General features: G+C 39.2%; 1 protein-coding gene and 1 long non-coding RNA gene across 2 annotated transcripts in view; one reads left to right on the top strand and one right to left on the bottom strand.

Annotated features, from left to right (window-relative positions):
- Positions 1-26,716, bottom strand: part of LOC138169168 (uncharacterized) — a 70,015-nt gene extending 43,299 nt beyond the window's left edge. The window contains exons 1-2 of the long non-coding RNA XR_011170280.1: positions 26,609-26,716; positions 8,761-8,884 (exon numbers count right to left, since the gene is read on the bottom strand). This is a non-coding gene — a long non-coding RNA (uncharacterized lncRNA). The remainder of the gene's footprint in view (positions 1-8,760; positions 8,885-26,608) is intronic.
- TLN2 (talin 2) overlaps positions 1-26,824 on the top strand; it is a 569,404-nt gene that overhangs the window by 52,232 nt on the left and 490,348 nt on the right. The gene's annotated exons all lie outside the window — the stretch shown is intronic.

Genomic DNA, 26,824 nt, shown 5'->3' with positions numbered 1-26,824 from the left:
CCATCTTTATTGCCTGCCTTTGGGCTTGCTTGTCCAGTGGTTGGCCTGACTGGAGAAGCTGGTTACCTTGCTTATTACTTACATGCTCCTGCAGCTCTGGAAAAAAAAAAAAAAAACAACACTGCCTGCTGGGGATGTCAAGAATTTGTTTCTTTTGGAGATACTTTAGAAATCAGATTTCTAGAGTTCTCAGATTTTCTTGAACCCTGAAAATCCTTAAGATAGCTAGCCCCAGAGAGGGAAGTTTTCTTTCTCTTTCTCTTCCTCCTCTTCCTTCCCCTTTACCTACCCCTTCTTTCTCCTCTTTCTTCCCCTCTCCCTCCCCTCCTCTCCCACTCCTCTTCCCCTCTGTCTTTTCCCTTTCTCCTTTTCCCCCTTTCCCTCCTCTTTTTCCTCTTCCTTTTCCTCCTCTCTTTGCAGCCATTGAAAGTTCTCTTACAGATGTCTTTGACATAATTTCTGAAATAGATGTTATGTTGGTTGCCATGACTTGGTATCTTTTTTTTCAGATGACTGTGAAAAGGGACATTGTGAAATAAGTCCCAAACATAGGGTCCATAGTTAGTTTTATGGGAGGAAAACAAAAACCTCATTAAAGAATTCAAGGCAGTTCCTTTGGAAGGAAAGGGAGAATTAGATGCACACCCTTCTGGGAGAGGAAAAGGGTGGTTGCCAGTTGGTAATATTAGATTAACTGAGAAGAAAATATGTATATATGTGTATATATATAATATATATGAGAATATATATACATATATTTACTCGCATACATATGTACAAAGTGCTATATAAATTATTAATTAATTATTAACTCTCACAGGCTAATAGCAATGCAATAATGACTGATGCTGAGACATACTTTGATCTCTTTCCTCAATTTCTCTTATTAATTAGTCAACCAGTAATCATTTATTCAATGCATGCTGAGTGTCAGCCATACAAAAAGAGGTAAAAAACAGTCCCTGCCCTCAAGGAGCTCACAGACTGGTGAGGGAGATAACATGAAATGGACACTCAGACAATCTATACAAATATAGATAGGATAAATAGGGAGTAATTAACACAAGTCACCAGAATTAAGAAGAGTGGGAAGGCTTCCAGTAAAAAGGGGGATTTTGGTTGGAGGAAACCAAGGAAAACAGTGGTCAGAGTTGAGGAGGGAGAGCGTCCCAGGCATGAGATGGGGGGGAGGAGGGGCAGCCAGAGAGAATGCCTGGAGCCAAGATAGGAAGTGTCTCAGTCACAGAGAGTTCTCAGTACAGCCAGGAGACAGTTATTAGTCAGCAAGTCAGGTACATGGCCTTCTATGTTAGCTTTTTAAAGGGAGGCAGATATGGGAGAGTCGGAAATGTACTGAATTTGGCCTCAGAAAGACAGGAGTTTTAATCCTGATTTGGATTTATACCTGTTTGATATTGGGCAGGTAACTGGTTCAGTTTTCTTGCATGTAAAATGAGGTTGTGCTAAATGATCTCCAAAACCCTCCCAGCTCCAAATCTTGTCCTTACACCAGTCTTAATTCTCTGTGATCTATTAGGAAGAAGCCTCCAGATTTTTTTTTTTCTTTTTGGAGGGTAATTGGGGTTAAGTGACTTTCTGAGTCTGGATTTGAACTCAGGTCCACCTGACTCCAGGGTAGAATTTTAAAACAAAAAAGGAAGAGTAGAACTCAGGAGACCAATAATATATGGTATGATTGGTGACTGTCCCAGCTGGGGTCTGGGGTGGGGTGGATAACTCCTTAGATCTCTCCTTTTGTTTTTTTTTTTTATCTTTATAATTAGTTGCTGGTTGTGAGCCTCCAATATAAGGAAGTCATAGGATTGTAGCTTTAAAAAATATTCCAAACGCCCCCGCCCCCCCCATCTCCTTCTACTCTGTATTTATATTATGATAAATTGTGAGACAGCTGTTTGGTTCCGTGGATAGATTGCTGAACCTGGAGTTTGGAAGTTCTGTTTCATATTCAGCCTCAGACACTTACTGGCTGTGTGATACTGGGCAAGTCTCTTAACCTCTGTCTGCCTCAGTGTTCTCATGTGTAAAAGGGGGGTAATAATAGCTTCTGCCTCCCAGGGTTGTTGCCAAGATCAAATGAGATAATATTTATAAAGCACTTAGCACAGTACCTGGCAAATAGTAAGTGCTATATAAATCTTAGCTATTATCATTATTATCTTGCACCAATTTAGGTCTATGAGATCTCTCCTCTTAGAATGTAAGATTCTCAAGAACAGGAGTGATTTTTGCTCTTCTCGGTACCCCCAGAACTTAGCATAGTGCCCAGCACATAGTAATCATTTAATAAATGCTTGTTGTTCTGTTGATTTTGGAAGAGAACATAGAATTCAGCTAATCTAACCCAGTCCCTTTATAGATTTAGAAACCAAGACCTTGAAAATAAGAGTAGGGAAAGTAGATTTGAGAATCATCAGCATAGAGATGGCATTTAAATCCACGGGACCTGATGAGAAAACCAAGTAAAGTAGTATAGAGGGATAAGAGAAGAGGGCCTGGGATTAGAACCTTGATGGACACTTGGAAGTGAGAGGGTGTGATCTAGCAAAAGAGACAGAGAGAGATTGGTCAGATAGGTGGGAAGACAATCAGGAGAGAGTGGTGTCCCCAAAACCTAGAGAGAAGAGTATCAAACAAGAGAGGGTGATCAGCAGTGTCAGAGGCTGCAGAAAGGTCGAAGAGAATGAAGATTGTGAAAACACCACTGGATTTATGCTGTAAGCTTCCCTCCCACCCCCCACCCTACTTTTTTCTTCTTCTCATATCATGCTTTGGAAAAGGAGAACCCGTTAGAATATGGCACCTTTTCGTATAGCAGCCACCTTCTAACATCTCCAACAATATTTAAATTTCATTTTATTTTATTTTTTACTCAAAGGTTAATGAATAACAGCAGAGTCAGCAAAAACCTAGAGATGATCAGAGCCAGAAATAATTCTTGCTACACCGGACAGTATAACACATTGATTTACAGACCTTAGGGTGTAGGAGGAGGAACAGACTGGAAGGCATGTAGGCCCTTCCCCCCACCCCACCTCCCCTGCTCCCATTTTCTCTACATGATCTAGTTAGAGTAACAGGATTGCCTCCCATTCAGCTCATCTTGGAAATAAAGAATTACACTGATCATAGCATAATGAACTGGAACATGAAAGCATTCAGAGAACAACTGAGAGCTGGGTCAGAAAGTCAAAACATTTCCGGGGATGTCTGGCACTGTCCCATTCTTTGTTTCTCTTGAAATATTCAACTACATGACCCAATCAATCTCTGGCCCAGCATGTAGTCATTATTACATGCAAAAACAAAGCAGTAGATGGGCAGAATGTAGGAGTGGATAGAGAGCCAGGAATGCGACCTCTGAGTCCCGAAAGATATGAATTCAAGTTGTCCTCTGTCAGCTCCAGGCTGTGTGACCTCAGGCAAATCACTTAATTTCTCTGTGCTTGAGATGACTCTCTAAGATATGATCTTCATTCTTAAGTAATGCTCAGTTACTGAATTTGAGAGTTAGAACTTCAAGACCATATAGACCCTATTGGGAGTTTCCTACCCCAGTGAAAATCATAGGTTCAGAAAAGAAACCAAAGACAAAGGGACCTCTTGGGATTATGCACTCCCCCTCCTTACTTTTGTATTTTTAGGAATATAGTGAAACTGTTTGTTCAACTTTACTCCAAGAAATACAAATGTCCTGATGATAGACTTTCAAGTTCTCTCCTGCTGCCCCTTCTTTCCTGTATATTGTATCATGAAGCTTAACACCCATCTCACCTGTCCCCCCCCCAAAAAAAAAAGGAAGAAAGAAAACCTCAAATCTCACAGTTTAGCCTTGTGCTTATAGTGTTCTTTCAAACATTAATGATAATTTTCTTCCTCTCCTGTGAGTTCCTATTTCTATATTCTGGCTGATTCCACACTTACAGTCTGACTTATGTACTTCCCATTCTTTCATGGAAAGGCAACATGGCTTAGTGGATGGAGTGGTCTTGCAATTATGATGACCAGGGTTCAAGTTTAGCCTCTGATATATCCTGGCCTTGTGATCTTGAGCAAGTCAGTTGATCTCTCAATGCTCTAGACAACTCTCTAGTAGTCTAAATTGAAGATGATGTGCTGACCTGCGTTAGTAGAGGGAGTTTTTTCACCTGGGAGGCCCATGAAACCACAGATCCATTCCCTGGCTTTATATATATGTTCATTCCATCTCTTAGCTCTACAACCCTCCCCCCCCCCAGTTCCCCTTCTTCTTTCTCCTTCCTCTTCCTGTCCTCCTTTCTCTCCCCCTCTTCCTTTCCTCCTTTCTCTCTCTCTCCCCTTCTCCTCCCCCCTTCCTTTTATGTATTATCTTCCCCATTAGACTGTAAGTTCCTTAAGGGCAGGGACTGTTTTTGTAATAAATGTTTGTTGACTTGATTTTATTTTGGACACTGGATATAAGAGCTATAAGGGCTGGAATTATATAACTCCTCCACATACTTATAGTGCTGAGAGCATGGTGAATGACTCATAAATACTTGCTCATCCATCCATTCTAATTTCTTTACTTTGGGTAAAGATTGGATTGGATTCAGGCCAAAATACCCTATCTTAAATGTTTTCTTTTTTCTTAGGTATGGGAGAGATATTATTTAATATAATAGGATGTTAAAAAGAGATATTAAATTTGGGAAAGGTTTTACTTTTTCTATAATGCCATATATCCTAAGAGCAATTCATGAATCTTTGTTGGTTGGCTTTATTCCATAGGCATAGGGTCTGTGCATTTATGGTCTCTTTGGTATAGAGAATTTCCAGAAGATAAAGTTCCCTCTTACTGATGCAGATAGGAACTGTGTGTACAACTTGTAATCTTGGAAAGTTGCCAGGACTTTTGAGATGCTGAATGACTTGTCCAGGGTCACATAGACAATATATGTCAGAAGTGGAAAGTGAACCCAGGTCATTCTGACTCCTAGGCCAGCTCTCTATCCATTACACTTCCCTGACTGGCCTCATACATGTTTGAAATATATTAGAAAATGACAGAAATATTTCCCTCTTTAATTGAATATAATCAAAGGTTTGATGTGTTGAACACGTATGTCCATGCTTGACCAAACTAAGAGTGAAATTCCATACTGAATTCGGGTGACCAGCCAAAGTTATTGACACTCTTTTTTGACATGGCTCCTTCATGCTATCTTATCTTGCCTATATTTTTTCCATTGGGAATGCGTTATTTAAAAAAAAACAACAGATATACCACATGGTAGTTTCTATGAGTTAGTTATTTCTGAAGGTGAATAGGAGCTGAATCAATGTCTATTTAGCAACTGTTGGGGGAAGTGAAGAGGAAAAGGAGGAGGGAATATGCATTTATATAGGGCCTACTATGTAGCAGGCACTATGCTGAGCAGTTATACAACTATTATCTCATTTGATCTTCCCAAGTGTCTTTGCTAGAGTTACACAGCAAGTAAATGTTTGATGCTGGATTTGAACTCAGGTATTCCTGACTCCAGGCATAGTGCTCTGTCCTTGGGGATGGTATCTGAGTTTTTCCAAGCAGTTGAAGTGGAATTAAATAGGACTGGGGTTAGTTAATTTTTAAAAATAAGTTTTTATTTTAATTTAATTTTTTGCTTTTTGGAGGGGGGAATTGGGGTTAAATGACTTGCCCAAGGTCACATGGCTAGTAAGTGTTACGTGTCTGAGGCTGGATTTGAACTCAGGTCCTCCTGACTCCAGGGCTGGTGCTGCACCACCTAAGCCGCCCTAAAAATAAGTTTTTATTGATAGTTCTATTTCTTGCCCCTCCCTCTCCTCAAGAGACATCCCATATGACAAATAGTATTTTTTAGAGGAAAAAAAAAAACAGCTCAACTGATCAATATATTGAAAAAGTCTGAAAACATGTGCAATGTATGATGCCTATGGACCTCCCACTTCCACAAAGGGGGGGGGTAGATTTGGGGTGTCCTGTAATATCTTTTCATTTGAATCCCACTTGATCTTCACAATTTTGTTATATTTTGATATTTTGGTATGTCTTTCTATTTGCACTGTAGTAGTTACTGTATATTGTTTTCTTGGCTCTAATTACTTCACTCTGCATCTGTGCATATAGATAGATCTTTCCATGTCATATTCACACATGTCATTTCTTAGAGCACAGTAATGTTCCATTACATTCATGTACCGATGGGTAGCTGCTTTTGTTTCTAGTTCTTTGCTGTCATAAAAAATGTTGTTACAAGTTTTTGGAGTATATGGGGACTTTTTCTTATCAATGGCGCAGTAATGGAATTTCTGTTTCAAAGTGTATGGACATTTTAGTCACCTTATTTGTATAATTCCATATTGTTTTCCAGAATGGTTGTACCATTTCACAGCTCCACCAATAATGTATTAGTGTGCCTATATTTTCACGACCTCTGCAACTTTGTTGCTATTTTTTGTCATTTTTGCCAGTTTGTAGGTTGGGATAAGTTTGTAATCAAAAACACTGAAATCAAGACCTAAATAATAATGAAATTATTATTATTATAATAGGCAATGTTTACATAGTGCTGTAAAATTTGAAAAGCGCTTTATGTATTATATTTTGTTTACTGTAAGTATAGATTAGATCAGAAGAGGTAATATTTGTAAAGTTGTACCTGGTACATAATAGAGGGGGTTCATAAATGCTTATTTCTTTCCCTTTCCCCCTCCTAAGCCTAGAAAAATAATATAAAAATCAAAGTCAGTTTATTGGGTCAGGAATAGAGCAGTACAGCATAGACTAACGTAAACACTTGTTGAATTGAATTACTAGCTATGTGACTCTGGCCAACTCATTTAGCTTCTCATCCCTAGTTTCCTTACCTGTAAAATGGGAACAACTATAGCTCCAGCCTTATAGGGCCCCTGTGAAGGTCAAATGAGATGGTGAATGCAAGGAGCTATGGAATTGAGAATAATAAGATCCAACATGTATCACTTTTTACTCTTGTGATGTTGTACAAATTACTTGATTTCTCAGAGTCTCAGTTTTCTCATCTGTAATATAAGGGGGGTTGAAGTAGACAATCTGAGGTCTTTCCCAATTTTCAGTCTATGACCCTATGTAAATTACTTGGCAAAAAATCCCCCAAACATCAAATAAACCCATAAAACAAAACTTCTATAGGACTTAAAGTGCTACAGAAATGTGAGATATTATGTTATTGTCATCATCATCTGTTATCATCAGTTTAGAGCTGGAAGAGGCCTGAGAAGTCAACCTCCCCTCTCTCCCTCCCTCTCTCCATTTTACATATTACAGAGCTGGATTAATTAATTACTTACTTCAGATTATTATTAATTACCGACATCAGATCCAGCCAAAAGTAGTACTCTGCCCTGTTCATGCTTTTTTCCTTCCTTTCCAAAGACATTGTTCTTCCAAAGACAAATTCCATTCTCATCTCTGTGTCTTAGCCACCCCACCCTAAAACTGGAATATCCTCCCTGGGCCTTTTGTCAATCAAAATCCACTTCATCAGTCAAGGTCCAGCAGGAATTCCTCCCCTTCTCTGAAACTTGTCTTGACTGCTTTCACTCTCCCCCACTGACCGCTATGAATATAGTAAGAATTGGTGCAACACAGCCGGTTGGTAGGTCACCAATCTATCAGTCAACCTTTATTAAATGCCTAGTTTGTTTGAGGCACCAGCACAAAGAGAACCACCTGAAGGTCTTCCGTAGCAGGCTGTCTGGGGCCATTGCCTATCATCCTGACCTATGTCTTGCCGCTGGACTCAGATGACTCGGGAGGAGAAAGTGAGGCTGATGATTCTGCACAGCTCTGCCTCACTTAAATCCAATCTACTTGCAGCTCAAGACATCATCTTACTGATGCCATTCGTCCTTTTCAAGAACAAAGAACAAACAGTAACAGCTTTTGGCCATGCTTTCTTTTTGGTTTGGCCCAACTCATCCTTTTACCCCTTTGTTGCTTAGCTAGCAGTTTGACCCCTTTGGTGATCCCTGAAAAAACAGAGCTTTCTTTTTAATCATTTAATTGATCAGTTTGCTAATTTGACTGACCTTTATCAATTGCCCCAAATCTGTCATCACAAAATGCAGCATTATTAAATAATCCTGACCAGTAATGGAAATTGAACTGTGGAACATTCCCTAGAGATACAAGCTGTGAGAGACATTTGTATATCCTTTGTGACCTGATAATGATGAGAAAAGCACTCACCATTAATTTCCTCTCTATGGCTAGATTTAGATTCTACGGCAATTTATCTTTCTCCTTAGCTTTTACCCCTTAACCCTTCCTTTCTCCTACTATTCTTGGTAGCATTATGGACCACAGTGACCTAAAAATGGAGTCTATAAGGCCCCTTCTAGGCTGAGATCCTCCAATTCTTGATATAGCAGAAAAAGAAAAATTCTTATGGCACTCTGTACCTTTTATAAAGTACTCATCACATACTGCCTTTTATTATTTCTGGGCCTGATACTAGCTAATGGTGTGTAGTGCCAACGCAATCAATATTAATAGCACTAATGGCCACTGTAAGTATGCCAGCATAGTACTTGATTGCAAAATATAACAGACTCTCCATCTATAAGAAAGAAGCAAAACATTTATTCTGACACCAGAAAACCTAATCCCAAAACCGGTAAGCCGATTCCATCATAGTAGCAGAGAAGTCAATAAGCTATAACAGCACAGAGAGCCATAGTGTCATTTAACCTTCCCACAAGCCAACATTACTCACAAACCTGTCTCCCTTGGATGCATCCTCTCCTTCCTCCAGTCTAGTTGCTTTGACTCTCAGCTTCCTGTGGGCTCTGCTCCACCCTTCAGCAAACTTCTCCCACCACAGGCTCCATGTGATTATTCAATCTGTTAGGAGGTAGGGTATATCTTCAAAGTAGGGAAGGTCTTCAAATTCCCTTAGGCTTATTAAGAAGCTGGGAAGATCTTCAAATTCTTATTACCATAACACAGTGTGACCTTGGGAAGGTCACTTATTTTCTCTGGGCCTCATTTTCCTTATTTATAAAATGAATTAAATAATAAATTTTAAATAAAAAATTTAAATTAAATAAATAATAAAATAATAAATCCTTTACATATAAAGATTTTATATAAAAAGTTCTTTATGCTATCCCATGGGGGGCCCATAGAAATAATGTTTCTATCTGGTAACTATGTAATTTGTGTAACAGTTTCATTCTCTTTTCTCTAATCTTTGGGAAACTGCAGGCACTGGACTGGAAGGGAGGAAGATTTCTAAGCTTTGTTTACCATTCTTCTACCCGTTGGATATATGCTTTCAGTTTTGAAAATGCAACATGACTTAAATAATTTAGCAGCAATAGCTTAAAAATTAATAAATTAGGTATAACTACCTTTATAATGGAGAAAGTTAGTTTTGCTTTTGAAAGTGAGAAAAATAACATTTAAAAATACCTATTTCTAAATTTTAAGTAGGAAAGGAAAAATTTTAAAATATATCTTATAGTAGACTTTAATAATTTGTTTTTAAAATTAGCTGCTTACTCAATTTCATCTTTCTTCAAGGTTTTAGCTAACATCAGTAGTATATCTGTTTCTTTATCTTCTTTCCTCTTGCCCCTGCAAACTGGCTAATTCAGTAATTACCTGTTGAAAAATCGTTCACTCTTTTGTATTTGTGTGAGTTCACTATATATCTATAGGGATAAAAGACCGTATCTGTTATTTAAAGAAAATACTCAAACGAGGAAATGCCCTCTTCCAATCAGAGCAGAGGTGTATTGTCTCCATAACTTAATGTCCTAGTGGAGAGGGGCTCCTAGGGAGTTAAGTGGGATCAAAACAGCCAACTTATATCTGAGGTGGGATCTGAATCCAGATCTTCATTGCCTGAAAGCCAGTTCTGTATACACTGTTCTGTGCTGGTCTCTTGTACTCTGCCTCTTATATTTTAGATATCAGATTTTTATCAGTGATAACTTTTCTTCTATTGGTATTGATTTTGTTTGTGCAAAAGTTTTTCAATCTTCTATAATGAAAGTTAGAAGATTGAAAAACTTTTGCACAAAACAAAATCAATTTTTTGTTTTATGTTTTTGTCTTTGTGCCTTTTGTACTTACTTCTTTCCTGTTTGATTATCCCCCAACTGTGATTGTGAAAGGTACCTCCTTCCATTTTTCTCTAATTAAAAAAAAATTCATATGACCTTTTATATTTAATTCTAGTATGCCTTGGGAATTTATTGTGGCACATGTTGTAAGATGCTGGTCTAACTATAATTTCTGCTTTCTGACTTTCCCAGTAGTCCTTTTCAAATGTGGAAGAAGGAAAGAAATTAGAGTTGAGTATTTATGGCATTTCCTTTGTTCCCCTGCGCTAGAGAAGACAAGCATGTTGGTGTTTTAAAATCAGTGGACTTGGAGTCAGTAGAAATTCAGGTGTGAATCTTGGTCCCCTGGTGCTTACTATAACTGTGTGACTAAGGAGAGTCATTTAACTACTTCGGATTTCCATTTTCTCATTAGAAGTAAAAAGGATAATAATATAGGTAGTACCTTCTTCATAGGATGGTTGTGGTATCAAATGAGACACTAAGTGCTTTTTAAACCTTAAAGTAGTATGTAAATACCTAGGTTGTTTGTGTGATTATTAGATTTCTACCACCACTTTTCACTTCAGCCAACATCTATTAAGCACCTACTTTTTTTCAGTGTCCTATACTAGGTGCTGGAGGGAAGGGGAGTAGAATATAATGATCAAAAATCACAAAATTCCTGGGTTTGAACTGACCTCAGGGGTTGTATAGTCCAACCCATATTAGAAAAAGAATTCCATGACAACAAATCCACTTGGTTATCTAGTCTCTGCCAGAAGACCTTCTTCAGTAAGGGAGAGCATACTGCCTTCTTGGACCACCCATCTCACTTTGAATTGCTCTAATTGTTAGGAGCTTTCTTTTCATGTCAGACCTAAAGATGCTTCACAATTTCCGTCCTCCCATTGCATCTAGTTCTGTTCTCTTGTGTCAAACAGAGCAGCTTTTTAAAGTAGGTGAAGGCAGCTGTGGTGTCTTGCCTCTCTTAAGCTATTTCTTCACTTCATTCTATAAAGACTGGGCACTAGCCATGTTTCATGTCTGAGAGGGTCCTATATAGATCGGGAACATAACTTATGGCAATGTATTTATTTTAAACAAAATTCCACTGCAGCCAAAAAAGCATCTGGATGTCCCATAGAATTCATGATCGTGGAATTTTACCTGTAACAATTTGGGACCAAGGCTGGGACTGCATTGATACACGTGGACGTGCATGAGGCTAGGGCTGGCATTTTGGTTTAGAAATGAAGCTCTGAAAAGGGAAAGACAAACATGTTGTGAAAACTTATAATGCAGATTTGCATTCTTTACTACCCAGCTGCTAGGAGCAACAAATCTCTTTTAATAGGCACTGTGACTTTTTGATAGCATTACTAGTCAAAATAATGAATTTATAGCCCCCCCCATATGTGGAAGCATTTCCTGAAATCATCAAAGAATTTTTGCATGTTTAATATAATTTTAGTATCAAGTGCAAAAATTATCTCCAGCTATGCTAATTATTATAAACCATAAAGCACTATAGAAATATGAAAGATGTTATTAATATTAATGTTTTTCTCATATTACTAGAGCAATTCTTCATAACAACCTTGGTAGGGGAGGTAGTTGAAATATTTTAAGTCCTCAAAAAATTTTAAATTACATATTGAGTTCAGTTCATTCATTGAGCATTTATTAAGTGTCTACTGAATACCAGGTACAGCGAAAAACACTGAAGATACAAAGATAAACATGAAATAGTGTGGGTAACTTTTTTTAGGGGGACCAGACCCATGATTTCATTGTAAGAGAGAATTCTGTGGAGGGACTTGAATGTGGCTTTTTTTTTCTTTTGGAGGCGGGGAAGACAAGGCAATTGGGATTAAGTGACTTGCCCAAGGACATAGCTAGTTAAGTGTCAAGTGTCTGAGGTCAGATTTTAACTCCTCCTGACTTCAGGGCTGATGGTCTAGACTTCACTGTGCCACCTAGCTGCCCCCATGGCTCTTGTTAACTCCAATGGGGGAAAGAAACCTCGTTAAACAAGAAGCCCTATTTTCTAACCAAACCAGATAAAATAATGGAGTTAAAATAAATTTTAGGCAAGTAAGGAATAATTCAAGTCAATTAATAGGACAAGTGTTAAAAGGAAGTAATTATATGACTAATTGCTTAAGCAATTGTATAGCCAGTGAATGTTATAATAATTCATAAGAGGGAGAGGTCACTTCAGACTGAGCTGGAAAGAGGTTTCATGGAGGAGGTAGATGTGAAATGATCACTGAAAGATACTTTTGATCTGAATGGTTGTGGATGAGGTGAGGGAGGGAAGTTTTGAGGAAATGGGAGCTGGGGTCAGGACTGAACTCTGGTATAGACAAATTAATAGAAGAAAGCAAATTATTAATGATTTTCTTAAGATCTCTCAAACTGGGTTCTCCTTCAGAGAGGGGATAATCCTTCTATCTATGCCAGCCCACATTCCTGACAAAGTTCTGAGTGTCCTTGGATGTCACCAGTGGGGATTTCCCTGCTGCTACTCTTTACTAGTGGGCTTTTCTATTTTTTGCCTATGTGGTCTCCAGTAGCAACAAGCTGATTTCTAGCTTTGCATTGCCTGACATGCCATTATGACAGGCCTTGTATGACAAAAATAGATCTGAATTCTTGCCAGGTACAGGTATCTAGATGGGAATTTACCTTTAGTTAGTACTAACTTGAGTACTGTGTTTTGAGGCATGCCTGACTATTTCACAGTTTTCACTGATGCTAGATTTTATATGAACACATCGGTAACAAAGGTAGCTGAGACACAAAGACTTACAATGCTTGTTCACTTTGCACTTGTCCCTAATTTCATGTACTATCACACACATATACATCCCCACTCTTTATAGAATTAAGTAGTAGTAACTATTGGGTTAAGCAGCTAATTTGTAAATATAGTTATGGAATTATATAATCCTATCAGAAAATAAACTGAAGGGAAAAATGAGACCTAGATTAGTTAGGAGTGCTAGAGGAAATCTATTGTGGTGATGTGTTTATTTTTTTAAAGGCTATATGAAGTATTTCTTTTCAGTCTTATGACAGGTTGATTACTTCTGATTAAGAACCAGAACATTTGCAGTCCGTAGGGAGAAAGACATTTATGTTTCAATCATACAGTCAGTTTTTAATCATAGGAAAAACTGCTGAGTAGAAGGGTTTTTTTTTAAAGGGCAGCATAGCCATTTGAAAACTATATAAAATGTTACAAGTAATCTTCTGTGATTAGTAAAAGTAATTCAATGAGGCACATTTGGACTTGTCACCATACTCCGGATGTAAATCTGGCCTCCCAGAACTGTTCGCCAAGAGAATGCTCATTGAGTCAATCCAGAGCCAGGTACTGACCTACTTTAAAGGCACCTTTCCCTTTCCCCAGCAGTTGGAAGGAATTCTTCTGCTTTCTTCTCTTGCAGCTAGGGACCTGCTTTTTTTCCTCTGAAAGGATGGGGAGCACTGTTCCCATAATTTTGCAAGGTAACTGACTAATTTCCTTTGAGTTCTTTAGTAGTCCCAGGTTTGCAGTTGTAGAAGAATTGGCTTTGAGTAGCAAAGGTGATTGTAACTTTAATATGAAATTGGGAATTCTGAGTATTAAACTCCTTGGCATTATGCAAAAGGAAAAATCAGTTGACATAGAACCTTCATTTTATAGTCCTGAAGTAAAGCGACAGCTTAACATCAGAAAGGGTTTGCATTTTAGCTGAGGATGGTACAGGTGGTTAGTTATGAAACGAAGTAGGTTAAAGGTTCTTCACATCTCTGGGTCTAGTTCAGGGGCTCTGAGGACTGGGGTGATCTAGGATCTGTGGATATACTTCACTCGTTTACTTGAATTGTAAAAAAATGACACCTTTATTTTCACTAATAAACTCACTGAAATTTAGCATTTCTTTCCATTTTGAATGTTAGCAAGAAACTACATTAGTATATTAGCAGTATTTGTGACTTTGTCTTCACAATGTTTTCATATCACATTACAATATTATAGACATCTCAAAATACAACATTTACTCATCACTACTTCTAGATTACTGAAGTTCTTAAATTTGTCACTATATATTACTATGCCACAAGTTAAAAAAAATATTTTGGTAACTGTTTTAATATAATTAGGTTGGTTTTTAATTTTTTAAAAATAATCCAATATATTCTGTTTTATGCATGTAAAAACACTTTTCTGAGAAATGGTCCCTAGGCTTCACCAGACAGCCAAAGGACCCTCTTCCTCACCCCCTCATGTAGGTGTAAGTGGGAAGGAAGCATATGGATCTGACTTTAACCTTATTGGAAACTGGCTATTAGAACTTGGCATTACTTCCTTTCTGATTGCTCTTCTCAAAGAGGCAGAGACTGAAATAGACATATGATAGGTCAGGATTTAGGTGTACTGGCAGGATTCCAGTGGAAGTTTAGAAATCCCCAGAGGCCACTTACTGTGCCTGGACCACTACAGTACTGAGAATCACCTTCTTTTCAGTGCCAAATTCTCTTCTTTGTCCCATTTCTCCTCCCCCTCCCCAAAAGAATATTCAGTGTCATAGAGAGTGATGAGAAGATTGCAGATTGAGACAGAACCAGGCAAATTGTTTCTGTCCTGTCCATTCACAATATAGAGTGGACAGTTCCTTTAAAAAAAAATACCATTTCCTCCCTCCCTTGTGCTTCCTTCTTGCTGTTTCTTCTTTATCCCGTTGTAAAATAATTTCACTTCTTTTCTAGAGTTCTTGCATTAAAAATATGCTCATGGCTGAGTAGGAAAAAAAAATTACTCATGTTTTGAAAACCCACAGCTCAGCAAAATGAGTTTCTAACACTCATAGTCTTTCTCCCTGTTCAGAAACCTGCCTCCAAAATAAAGTTTTTAATTTGCCATTCAGGATCTTCTACAACCTAGTTCTAATCTATTTTCTGAACCTTTCCCCAAGAGAAACCTTCTTCTCTAACTGTACTGGTTTTCTTATTGTCTCAGCCTTCTGGCTTTTTTTTTTGCTCACCTTGTTTCCCCACTCATAGTCACTGAATTCTAGTCATCAAAGCCTCTGAATCTAATTCCACTTCTTCTGTGAAGTATGCTCTGCCTTTTTTTTTCTGCCCTGTATTCAGCTGTCTTTCAATGGGTACTGATATATTTCCCCATGGTTTAAAAATCTCAGGACCATGATTTTAGAGCTTATGTGTTCCAACCCCCTTATACATTTTACTGATGCTGAAATTGAGACCCAGAGAAAGGTAATCAGTTGACACACCTATGTGTGTATCCAAGCATGCAAACACAAACATATCCCAGTTAGTAGAAGAGCCAAGATTTGAACTCAAGACCTCTGACCGAAAATTCCCTATTCTTTCCACTGGACCACATATAACATACTAGGTGATAATCCTTGAGATTTGGGTCTTTTTAATAAAATAATTATTCTTTATATTCTCCACAGTGCTGCTTTACAATAGTTTTTATTGTTCAGTTGTTTTCAGTAATGTCTGACTGTGATTCTACTTGGGGTTTTCTTGGCAAAGATACTGTAGTGATTTGCTGTTTCCTTCTCCAACTCATTTTGTAGATGAGGAAACAGAGGCCATTGGGGTTGAGTCACTTGCCCAGGGTTTCACAGCTAGTGAGCGTCTGAGGCCATATTTGAACTCATGAGGATAAGTCTTCCAGACTCCAGGCTGGAAGTCTATCTACTAGCTGCACTTGACAGTAGTACTTTTTATCAAAGAAACACTCCTATATTTGTTATTTGTTTGATTCCTGTGACAAAGGACTTTCACGGTTACTAGCCGTTAGGAAGAACAACTTTCAAAGCTGATGATTTTCAAAATTAGTAAACAGTAGAAAATACTTTTGTCTAACTGCATTTTGTTAAAATCAGGGGCACAAAATATGGAGGGGGGTTGTACCCAAGCTTACTTTAATCAGTCAATTATGTATCTTTTACCTAGTTCAGGGGGAAAAGGTCAGCACCCTGAACTTCAGAGTATAAAGAAAGAATTATCAAGACAGAGAAACAGATCAAGTAGACAGATTTCCAAACTGTCCAACCATTACATCCATACCAAATCAACATCTGGGTTTTTCAAAGCCCGGGGAGGGGGGTGGGTGGGAGTTGAGGGGGCTCTCAACAATGGCTTCCCAGAGTCTCATCTGATCAAATCACAGAACATTTCTCAAAGTGAGCCCCAAAATAAAGCTACACATCAGGGCTTATATAGCCTTCTCCTGGCTCAGAGAATGTAACAACCTGACTCACTGCCCAATCCAGAAGTATCTACTGAAAAACAAAGCCCAGGCTCCAGGTGCACTTTAGCCTAGGGGCAGGGAAGATCTTTAAATTTACATTCCCATTACAGGGGATGTTGAGGGTTGGAAAATAATGCCTGGTTTCAGACCTTGTTGATCGATGTGTCTGTTAGTTTTGATGAACTGTTGTTTTTCTTCTCTTGCTTTTTGTTACAAAAGATGATTTACTGGGTGGGGAATGCCGGAAAGATTATCTTTGGAATTGAAAGTAAAGGAAAAAAAAGCAATAAACATTTTTAGAGGGAAAAACCCCAGTAAGCAGGGTCACATGTTGCTTCTTCTGGGTTGGTTCTTTGGATTGTACCTGCTTATGTATCTACCTCCTACTTATTTGGTCTGAAAAATAATTTTCCAGTTGTGGTCTCCATTTTCATGATTAGCCATTCCTTCACATTTAAAGTTTTACTAGGTAAGCATAGAACCAATGCCTTCGAATTTCCCATAAAGCTACTGGTAACTCTTCTCTAATACTGTTCGTCAGAAGAAAATTCATAGACTCCTCTGCCAGTGTGAATGAGCAGCTTATTCTCTTGGATGGGCTTAACTTGGACACGTTGTGGTGCCTGATATGGAAACCCATGTCTGGATGTAGTCTGGTGGACATTATGTCATAATGTATTTGCAACCATTTTCTCCAGAGTGATGCCTCCTAAGGGTGGATCAGAGCATGGTGTCTCAGACTGTTCTAGGGAACATTTAGCAAGTGAAATTCAATCTATAACTCTTTCACAAATAGAAAGGAGGTCCTCATCTCATTATATCTCTTTAGCCTATGTGACTTCTCTCCCAACCTGTGTTATTGGTCTCTTAGTCACTAGTGTGTCTTAAAGCAGCTGTTAAAGCCACTCAGAATGCTGGCCACACCAAAAAATAGAAAAGATCATTTAAGGAAACTGGTGAGAAGCTGATTTTTATTTTTATTTTTAAATGAAGAGTGATTGTTGAGATAACCTCATCCCTGATGAGGAATTCAGAAGCTTTCTAGTGTGTCCTCTCTCTCTACATTCTCTCTTGGAGGAATTCTGTTGCATAAAACCTCATTCAGTCACATTCTTTTCAGTCACTCAATTTAAAAACCCCCTAAATTCTGCACTATTTGCCTATGAGAGTACAGAATTTAGGGTTTTTTAAAATTGATTTTGAGAATACTTTCTAGGCCCTGGCTTGGAAAAATAGCTATACTCTTGGGCAGGATCTATTTCCGGAGTGGAAAAGGATCTCTGAGGCCATTTAGTGTAAAATCCTCATTTAAATGAAGTGACTTGACCAGGATCATATGGGTATAAACATTAGAGCAGGGATTTGAAGAGAGGTTTTTTTTGTTCTTTCCACAGTAACACACTGGTCTTCAGTCCTCGTGCTGGAAGCGCATTTAAAATTCCAGATGTCCAGGTTAATTTGGTTTTTACATTAAAAACCTTTCTCTAAGGCAAGCTTCTTTTTTCGAAGTTACAAATTAGTCTGTGCTCCATGTTTGTTTTGCGCTGTATGATGGAGAGACAGAGAGAGAGGAGGAGAAGAGGAGGAAGAAGAGAGGAAGGAGAGGGGGGGGGGGGGAGAGAGAGAGAGAAGAAGAAGGAGGAGGAGAAATAGAGGAGAGGAGGAGAAAAGGTGGAGAGAGACCAAGGGAGGAGTATAAAGACTTTTTTTTCTATTATTTTAAAACCTGGAAGACTTAGGTTCGATTCTCTGACTCCTACTGACTCTGAAATCCTGGCCTAGTCACTTAAACTGTCAGAGCCCCTAGGCAACTCTTGAAATTTGTAAATTAAGGAGCCGGAAAGCTTTCTTCAGGTGAAGATCCCCAGGCCTGTACTATTGAAACCACAGATCTAGTCCTTAACTCTTAGTTTGGATTTACCTTTCTGGCTGATCCCACCTTTCTAACCTTCAGTGCCTTGTACATAGTAGGCCTTAATAAATTTTGTTGAGTTGTATAGACTTGGATAGGAGGTCTGAATGCTTCCTTTTAGAAAAGGGAGAAGCTGACCAGGGATAATCATTCTTTCAGTCTTTTGATGTGGCTTCAGCTTCTCCCAGCCCCCATCTGTGCTAATTGATGCCAGAGCAGATTAGCTTTATTTTCAGTCTCTATTTCTTTTCCTGGAAGGTTTTTTTGAGTTAATTGTCAAACAAAGTTATGTCTTTTCATAAAGTTACTAGTTTTGAGGAACTGAGAAATTTATAGAACTGAAGTTAAAATTAACCTACAGTTGAAGACCCTCGACCCATGCTTGGTCAAGAATGGGATGAACTGCTTAGCTCAGATAGAACTTTTCTTCTTCAGCCCCTTTTTTTCATTCCTCCTCCCTCCCCTTTCCATTTCTCATTTGTCATTTGTATCTTTGATCTGGTTTCCCAGAAATGGTGGGTTGTAGATTTGTCAGGTTCTTAAAAAGATATTCTTGCATATTCCATGGAGCCCAGGTGTGGGTTTAAATTGTGCCCTTCTTCTTGCCCCCCATTTTCAATTTTGTGCTAATTTAGTTTTCCTGAAATTCTGGCCTGTGGATTGGTCAGATTCTTTATGAGGCATTCCTACATATATTCTGCTCTAGGGTAGGGTTAACTCTTGTCCTTCCCTTCCTTCAGTCTACTTTTCTTGAAATGTTGGGATGCAGATTAGTGATTCTTTATGTGGAATTCCTGTAAATTTCAAGAAACTTTAGGGTAAGGTTCAAAGGAGGGGTGGGGTGGGAGTGAAGTACCTTACTCCAGTCTAAAGGAATGTGATAGAGGAAAATCAGGCAGTGTATTATTGAAGTTTTGCCCAGGTAATCTTTCTTTAATTAAAAATAGTGATTCAAACAGGAAAAGGATCTAAAGAGCTTTGAGGATACTTTTTAAAAATTGCAAATCTGGGGCAGTTAGGTGGTGCAGTGAGCAGAGCACTGGCCCTGGAGTCATGAGGACCTGAGTTCAAAATTTTGCTGCAGACACTTACTAGCCCTATGACCCTGGGAGAGCCACTTAACCCCAGTTGCCCTTCCTTCCCCCTTCCAAAAAGCAAAAAAAAAAAAAATTGCAAATCAGTTTTAAAAAACTCAAATGCTAGAAGAATAGAGTTAACAGGAGACAGAATAATTCTATTTTCTGTTATTTCCTTGTTCCCAGTGTAAATCCAAGGCACTGTTTTAACTAATCCTCTGTATATAACGTATATTGTACCTGCAGCTACGGACTTAGGCCTTGGAATAATAATAATTTTGCGGCTGTTGTTTCAGTTCTGCCTGACTCTTTATGACCCCATTTGGGGTTTTCTTGGCAAAGATACTGGAGTGGTTTGCCATTTCCTACTCCAGCTCATTTTACGGATGAGGAAACTGAGGCAAATAGGGTTAAGTGATGTGGTCACATTGGAAGTGTCTGAGATCAGGTTTGAACTCATATTCCTCTGACTCCAGGCCAGGCTTTCCATCCATTGTACCACCTACCTGCCTATTTTGTATTAGAATATATTTTTGGTTAAGTATTTGCTGAATTGTATGCTTGTGGTCTTCTTTTGGAACTACTGTGGCCAAAAAAATCTAATCATCCTGTGATCACCCTAGGGATAAATGTAGCTAGGATGTTCACTGCTGTTATCTATACTCAAAGGTAGGATTCGACAGAGACTGTGCCATGTTGATATGTACCTTAACCTCTAGGCTCATCTTTCTTCTGTGATGAGTCCTCAGAGAGGAGGTCTATAATTTAAAAAAATCAATCAACAAACATTTAATTATGTGCTTATTATATGCCAGCCACTATGCTAAGCACAAAAGTACTAGACAACGAAAGGCAAAAGCAAACTTAGTACTCCCACATTTAGTAGGAAGTGAGTTAGGGCTTCTTGGATTGGATTGGATTGGATTGTAACTGGGTGTTGTGAAGGACACAGATACATATTTTGTGATGTTATTCCCTTGCACGCATCGAATAGGATAAATTCATAGGGATCATAGAATTTATAGCTGGGATGGACCTTATATAGATATCTAGCCCAATCTCCTTATTTTGCAAAAATGAGGATATGGAAACCCTGGGAGGTGACAGGTCAACACAGATGGTTAAATGACAGATTTAGGATTTGAACCCAGGAATTTGGTTGTTCAGTCATTTTTTAATTGTGTCCCAACTCTTCCTGACCCCATTTGGGTTTTTCTTGGCAAAGATACTGGAGTGGTTTGCCATTTCCTTCTCCAGCCCATTTTATAGATTAGGAAACTGAGGCAAAGAGGGTTAAGTGACTTGCCCAGGGTCACATAGCTAGTAAGTATATGAGGTCAAATTTGAATTCAAGTCTTCCAGACTCCAAACCTGTGGTCTAACCACTAGTTGCCGTTGAATCCAAGATACCAAATTATAATTCCAGTGTTTTTATGCCTAGTCCACCACCGGAGGTAGGATTAATGTGATCCTTTTGATGTATGGCAAAGAAAAAGCTTTACTTTAATTTTTTTGAAATCCTAGAAATTTGTGGCTCATTTTTTTGCCTCTTCCTTCCCCTGAAGGGTCTGTATGTTTATTTAGTGAGTCATTCAGAATATAATCAGGATGTTTCCTTTCCTTGTATGCAGGCTTATATGCAAATGAAGGGGGCCTTGAGAGTTTGCTCTGGCTGCCTTCTGGAACATATGAGAGTAGCACTGACTTGTCACAAATTCTTTTAATATTTTATAGCGAGTGAACATTTTTCCAGCCTTCACAAGATAGTGTTGTTGGACAGATCTCATTGGCTGAGCTTGTAGAGTGGACCTGTAACTTGAGACTTGTCTCTGGAAAGGTTACCAGTCCTTTGGCTATGCCTGGGGGGGTGAGAGTGAAATGAGGAGAGCTAGGAGTGAGAGTGAGGAATGGGCTTTTGATACTTTCTAGTGACATTTGGGGAAAAAAAGTAAAGCATGTTTGGTCATCCTGGGGAAGGATATCAGACAAATTTTGTGGTATAAATGAAAACTCTCTCCTAGGCTTCTGGTGCAGCTTTTTGGGGTAGAGGTCTTATGTGAAGAAGTCAAATGGGGGCTAACCTCTGATGTGAAATTATTCTTGATCAGCACAGGACCATCATTAAAAAACACCAATTGTTCATTTTACTCCAGAATTTGGAGGGCTATTTTAGGCCCAACCCAGAGTAGACTTCTCAGTAAAGTCTAGGACTTAATTTAACTCTATTTTTGTCATTGTTCATTTGTGCCTGACTCTTTGTGACCCCGTTTGGGGTTTTCTTTTCTTTTTTTTTTTTTTTAAAGCAATTGGGGTTAACTTGCTTAAGGCTACATGGCCAGGTGTTTCTGGGTGAGTGCTAAATTTCTGAGCCCGGATTTGATCTCAGGTCATCCTGACTCTGGGGCCGGTGCTCTTACTCACTCTGCTACCTGGCCACCCCCATTTGGTGTTTTCTTGACAAAGATATTAGAGGGTTTGCCATTTCCTTCTCTAGCTCATTTTATAGATGAGAAAACTGAGGCAAACAGGGTGAAGTGACTTGCCCAGGGTCACACTGCTAGTCAGTATCTGAGGCCTGATTTGATGTATTTTCCTGACCCTAAGCCCAGTGCTCTAATCACTGTTCCCCATAGCTGCCCCAGCTCTCTCTGTGGAAGAGATTAATACAGGTTGGGCTGAACCAGATTGAGACTATCACTATCAGTTTGATGGTCAAAGGAAGGAGTACTCAAAAGTTAACACATTGTTTCCCCCCCCCCCCTAAAGTTCTTTAAAAAAAACACTTTACGACTAAATCTTTGCTTTTGAAATAATTTGGCTAAAGCAAGGTGTTCTCCCTCCATCTTTTAGGAAAGGAAAGAACATGGGTGGATTAAGGGAAATGGGGAATTTGTAATATAAAAAGATAACATGAGTTTTATAGGAACAGTATGAAAAAGTTTACAGCCCTCCTCTATCCTTCTATAACTATAAATCCCTAAGGATGTGATTTTTTGACCTCTTTTTAAAATTTAATAGGCACAACACTTTTTTTTCTTCCTAAAGAAAACAATAAACACTTCCTGAGACACATTAATTTTCCCAATAGGCTATAAGCCCCCAAAAGGGAGGTAGTCTTTAGTTTGTGCCCTATCTTTAGGGTCTGGTAAGAAATAGGTAAATGCTTGTGGAATGAAAGGGAACAATATGAGTAAGGGCACAGAGACTGGTAAGCATAACACATGTTTTCATCTAGTCTAGTTTGGTTGGAACGTAGGAAGTAAAATTGGGTGAGGGGGTTAGATCATAATAGAAAGTCTTGTGTGCCAGGTTAAGGAATTTGGGTATTTTTCTCTAGGCTTTGAGTAGCCATTAAAAGTTTGTAGGTTGGAGACATGTAATCAGAATGATATCTTGGGAAGATTAATCTGGCAGTGATGGAAAAGAGAAACAGGGAGACCACAATGTAGTCTAGTCTAGGCTAGAGAGAATAGGATTAAAATGAGGGCATTAGCAGTGGAAATGGCAAGAAAGGGACACACATAAGAAAGACTGCAAGAGAAAGGATGGATTTGGATAACTCTGAATTTTTTTTAAAGTAGTAAAATCACCTGGTCTGTGCATGGTTATCCACAAGTACTTTTGAGTGCCTGTTATGGGTTCAGCACTATTCTAGAATTTGAGATACAAAGAAAGTATAAGATATGGGCTTTATTTAGTTCAGAAACTTCTTAGTTGGGAAGGGAAGGAAGACTAGCAGATGCAACAGTGAACAAAGGTTTGAGACCTCTCCATAGTTGTCAGCTTCTTTTCTTGCCCTCTTCATGCTCTGGAGACACTTCTGCCCAGAAGCCCTGTGTCCCAATTGGTGAGTTCCTAACTTAAATCACCATTTCATGAGGGAATTCATCTATGCTCATGTCAGTCTTGGTTAGCCTGGCTCTAATACTCCTCACCAGCCGCCTTGCTCTGCTGGGGCACCGCCCCCCCCTCCCCCCACCTTTCCACCTCCCCTTTATGTGTATTGTCTTTACCTTTTACAGTGTAAGCTACATGATGGTGGAGACTGTCTTACTCGATTACATCTGTATCTTGAATCCTTAGCCTGGCACTACATAGTAAACATTTATTAAATAAATGTGTTCTCTCTCTCTCTCTGTCTCTCTTTCTCTCACACACACACTATTTAAATGCAATTGACATTTAGAGAAGAAGGAATCAGTGAAGATTGGAGTAATTAGTGAAACCTTTCATGGAAAAAAAAATGATACTTAAGCTAGGTATGGAAGGAGAGAGAAAGAAGTAGGAACACTCCAAGAGAGGAAAAGCATATTGAACAAAAGTCATGATAGGAGCTGTAAATGAGCATGTCATGTTTCAGGGACAGAAACTGGACTGACTAGAATAAAGGATGTACATATTGTATAGTAATATATTTAGTATAGTAAGAAATATGTTTGGGACCAGGTTATGGATGGATTTGATTCTCCAGGCAGAGAAGTTTAAGTGGTGCAGAAATTAGGGCACTAAGACAACCCTATGCCACCCCCACCATAGCCCGCAGCTAGAAAATAAAAATGGGGCTTAAAAGTTTGGATTTCTTTGGAGCTGACACTTCAGTGACTCTTAGATGACCTTGAGGAAAACCTTTACAAAGTCAGATCTTGAAGCAGCAGGAGACAGGGTGGTGGGGAAGAGGTGGACAGGGTTAGTGAATGAAACTTCTTCCCATTCTCAGAAGAGTTTTAACTTGGTGGTCCTGGGACAGGCTGTCCACAACAAATAGCTTAGAATGTATCCTCCCTAAAACTTAGTAAGAGATCTCTAGGAAGAAGGGATCTGATAAGCTTTACTCTCTTGTTGATTCTGAACTCTAAATTTGTAGCTGATGGTCATATCCTGCATAGCAAGCAACATGCTTAGTCTGGTATCATTTACCTAGTTCTTTTTCTAGGTTCACATTTTCCAGCAATTTAACAAGACAGAGGATAGAAATTTAATAAGCTCTTAGAAATACAGCGACATTTATAGCCGTGGGGGGCAAGATAGATTTTCTTTTGGCCAAAGTGCTCACCCTATAGTAGAGTTTAGTATATGGAAATTTGGGATTTGTATTTAGTAGACTGGATCTGTAGGCTTTCACATGCTACTGCTGAATTTGATACCACTGTCGAGCAGTCAGTGCCTGGAAACATTGAAACCATCTCTGGTATTCATAATTCACATTTGTTACCCTCAAGTAGTATTTTTAGCCCTCCCTAAGACAGGTTACTGTCAAAGGAGGCAGTGACACTTTGCAGGTAGTGCAAGAGATAAGAAACTGAGTTCTCTTAACCTACTAATTTTGATTTTCTAGAGCTAGGGTGGCAGGATTTACTGGTAGGTCATTAAAAACTCAAAACAATCATTTATTTTAATTTATTTTCTCAATATTTTTTTCTGCATAAGAGTGTGGATCCCTGTTGGAATGTGAGCGGTTGGTGAGTAAGGATTGCTTCATTCATTGTATTTCTGTCTCTAGCATCTGGCACAGTGTCTGGCACCTAGTAGGAGCTTAATAAATATTTGGTGATTGATCCTGCATCATCCTGGAAAACGGAAAGAAAAAGGTTCCAGGGCTAATGTTTAGAGGGTGAAGGTCAGCCTCCAAGGACTTTTAGCCCCACCCCACAGTTTCCATAGCAGGCTAGCTAGCCCCTGTCCTCTGCCATCTTGGAGTAAGAAGTAAGAGAGCTTCTCCTTAAGATTCCAGCTTAGGGTATCTAATTTTTAGGGTGGAGGTTAAGGCTAGGCAAGGGTTTCTCTATCTCTATCCTGACTCCATCAGTTGACAGTTGAGAGTACTATACACAGATTCCAGGCATGCTAATTTTGGATCCACACCATATACAGAAGCTGCCTGGAGATTCTTGAGATTGTGAGGAGAGAGGCCCCAACCTTTCATAAGTGTTGCCTTCTCAGGCCTCTCTAGTTGTCGTCACTCCTTTCTGAGATTATACACACAACACACGTATATGTATGTATGTACATATGCACATCTATACATACATGTATATATGCACATATACATATGCATATAGTTCTATTGTTGTAGCTCACTTGTGCAACGTGAACTCCTTGAGGGCTGGAATGATTTTGCTTTTGTCTTTGTAGCCTTCCTGCCTGGCACTGTGCCTTTCAAGTAATGCTTGAGAGTTTCGCCTACCGTGGTTGAACTGAATTGCCGAGTCTTCCTTTATTTACTCTCCTTGTGAGTTGCTTATGATTTTGGTGGCTTTTTGTGAATTCCTTAGTTTTCCCAGGAGCTTGTGAGGGTGGGTGTATTGGGAGAGGGAATCTTTTCTGTCCCCTTGTCCCTAACTCCCTTTCCCCCACCCAAATCCTAGAAAGGGCCATACCTAAACCTTATCAGGTAGCACCTTAAATATTATTTAACATGTTAGGTGAGTGACAGGTACCACTTAGAGATCACTGGACTTGGAGTCAAACAGGTTTGACTCCTGGCTTTGTCATCCCCCTTCTATATGACCTCAGGCAAGAGACTTCATCCTTTGACAATAATCAGTTTTCTTATAAGCTTTTCTTCTAGCTCAGTCATCTAATTTTACAGATGGGAAAACTGAAGTCCTGAGATTTTAAGTGATTTTGACCCAAGGAAACAGCTGGTAAGAACAGAGCTGGAATCTGAACCTACATCTTCTAGCCCTACTCATTTTATAGTTGAAACAGTGGATTTGTGAGTGAGTAGGACACAGATATCCAGGAGGGAGGAGATAGAGAAAGGAGATCTATTCCAGGAAGGAGGAGATAGAGAAAAAGGATCTGTTCCAGGAGGAAGGAAAGGAGTTGGATGGAAATAAGATTAGTGGCCAAAGATCCCCATTGTAGAGTTTTGTTTAGGGCCAACCAGTCCCCTCACAGGGTTGTTGTGAATTAAGTGATTTGCAAATAACTCTAAATAATTATGTAAGTTGCTCTATTTTTATAGGGCTAGGGAACTGGGCCTGTGATTTCATTGGCTATAGGAAAGTCCCAGATGAGGCAACTGTCTATGCCAGAGCAAGTCTGCCCTCTTTCTGTAATTTTGTCTTAGAGTGGTGCTTGGGCTCTGAGAAGTTAATTGACTTGCCTGGAGGCACTAGCCCTATTTCTTGTTTGTCCAACTGCGCTATCAGACATCTCCAAACAGATGAAACTTGAAACTTAACTCTGCCCCACTGTCCCACTACTCCACTACCCCTCTCCCCGCCCCCAACCGGCCCCCCTTCCTACCTTTACTCTTACTATGTATGGCACCATGTCGTAGTCACCAAGGTTTACAGTCTAGGGGGCCTCCTCACCTCTTCACTCTCTCTCATGCTGACCAGCCATATCCAAACTGTTGCCAAGTACTATCTCTTTTGCTCTTGAAACATTTCTCACATACTGCCCCCCTAGCCTGTAAACCTTGTTACTATGTACAGGATCCTGTACATAGTAACAAGGTTT

Source organism: Petaurus breviceps, unplaced genomic scaffold (genome assembly GCF_028583685.1).
Source record: "Petaurus breviceps papuanus isolate PSGF00001 unplaced genomic scaffold, PetGlider_PUasm1.0 37, whole genome shotgun sequence".
In the NCBI taxonomy this organism is placed as follows: domain Eukaryota; kingdom Metazoa; phylum Chordata; class Mammalia; order Diprotodontia; family Petauridae; genus Petaurus; species Petaurus breviceps.
Note: the sequence above shows the minus strand (reverse complement) of the source record. Positions and strands in the feature narration are given on the sequence as shown.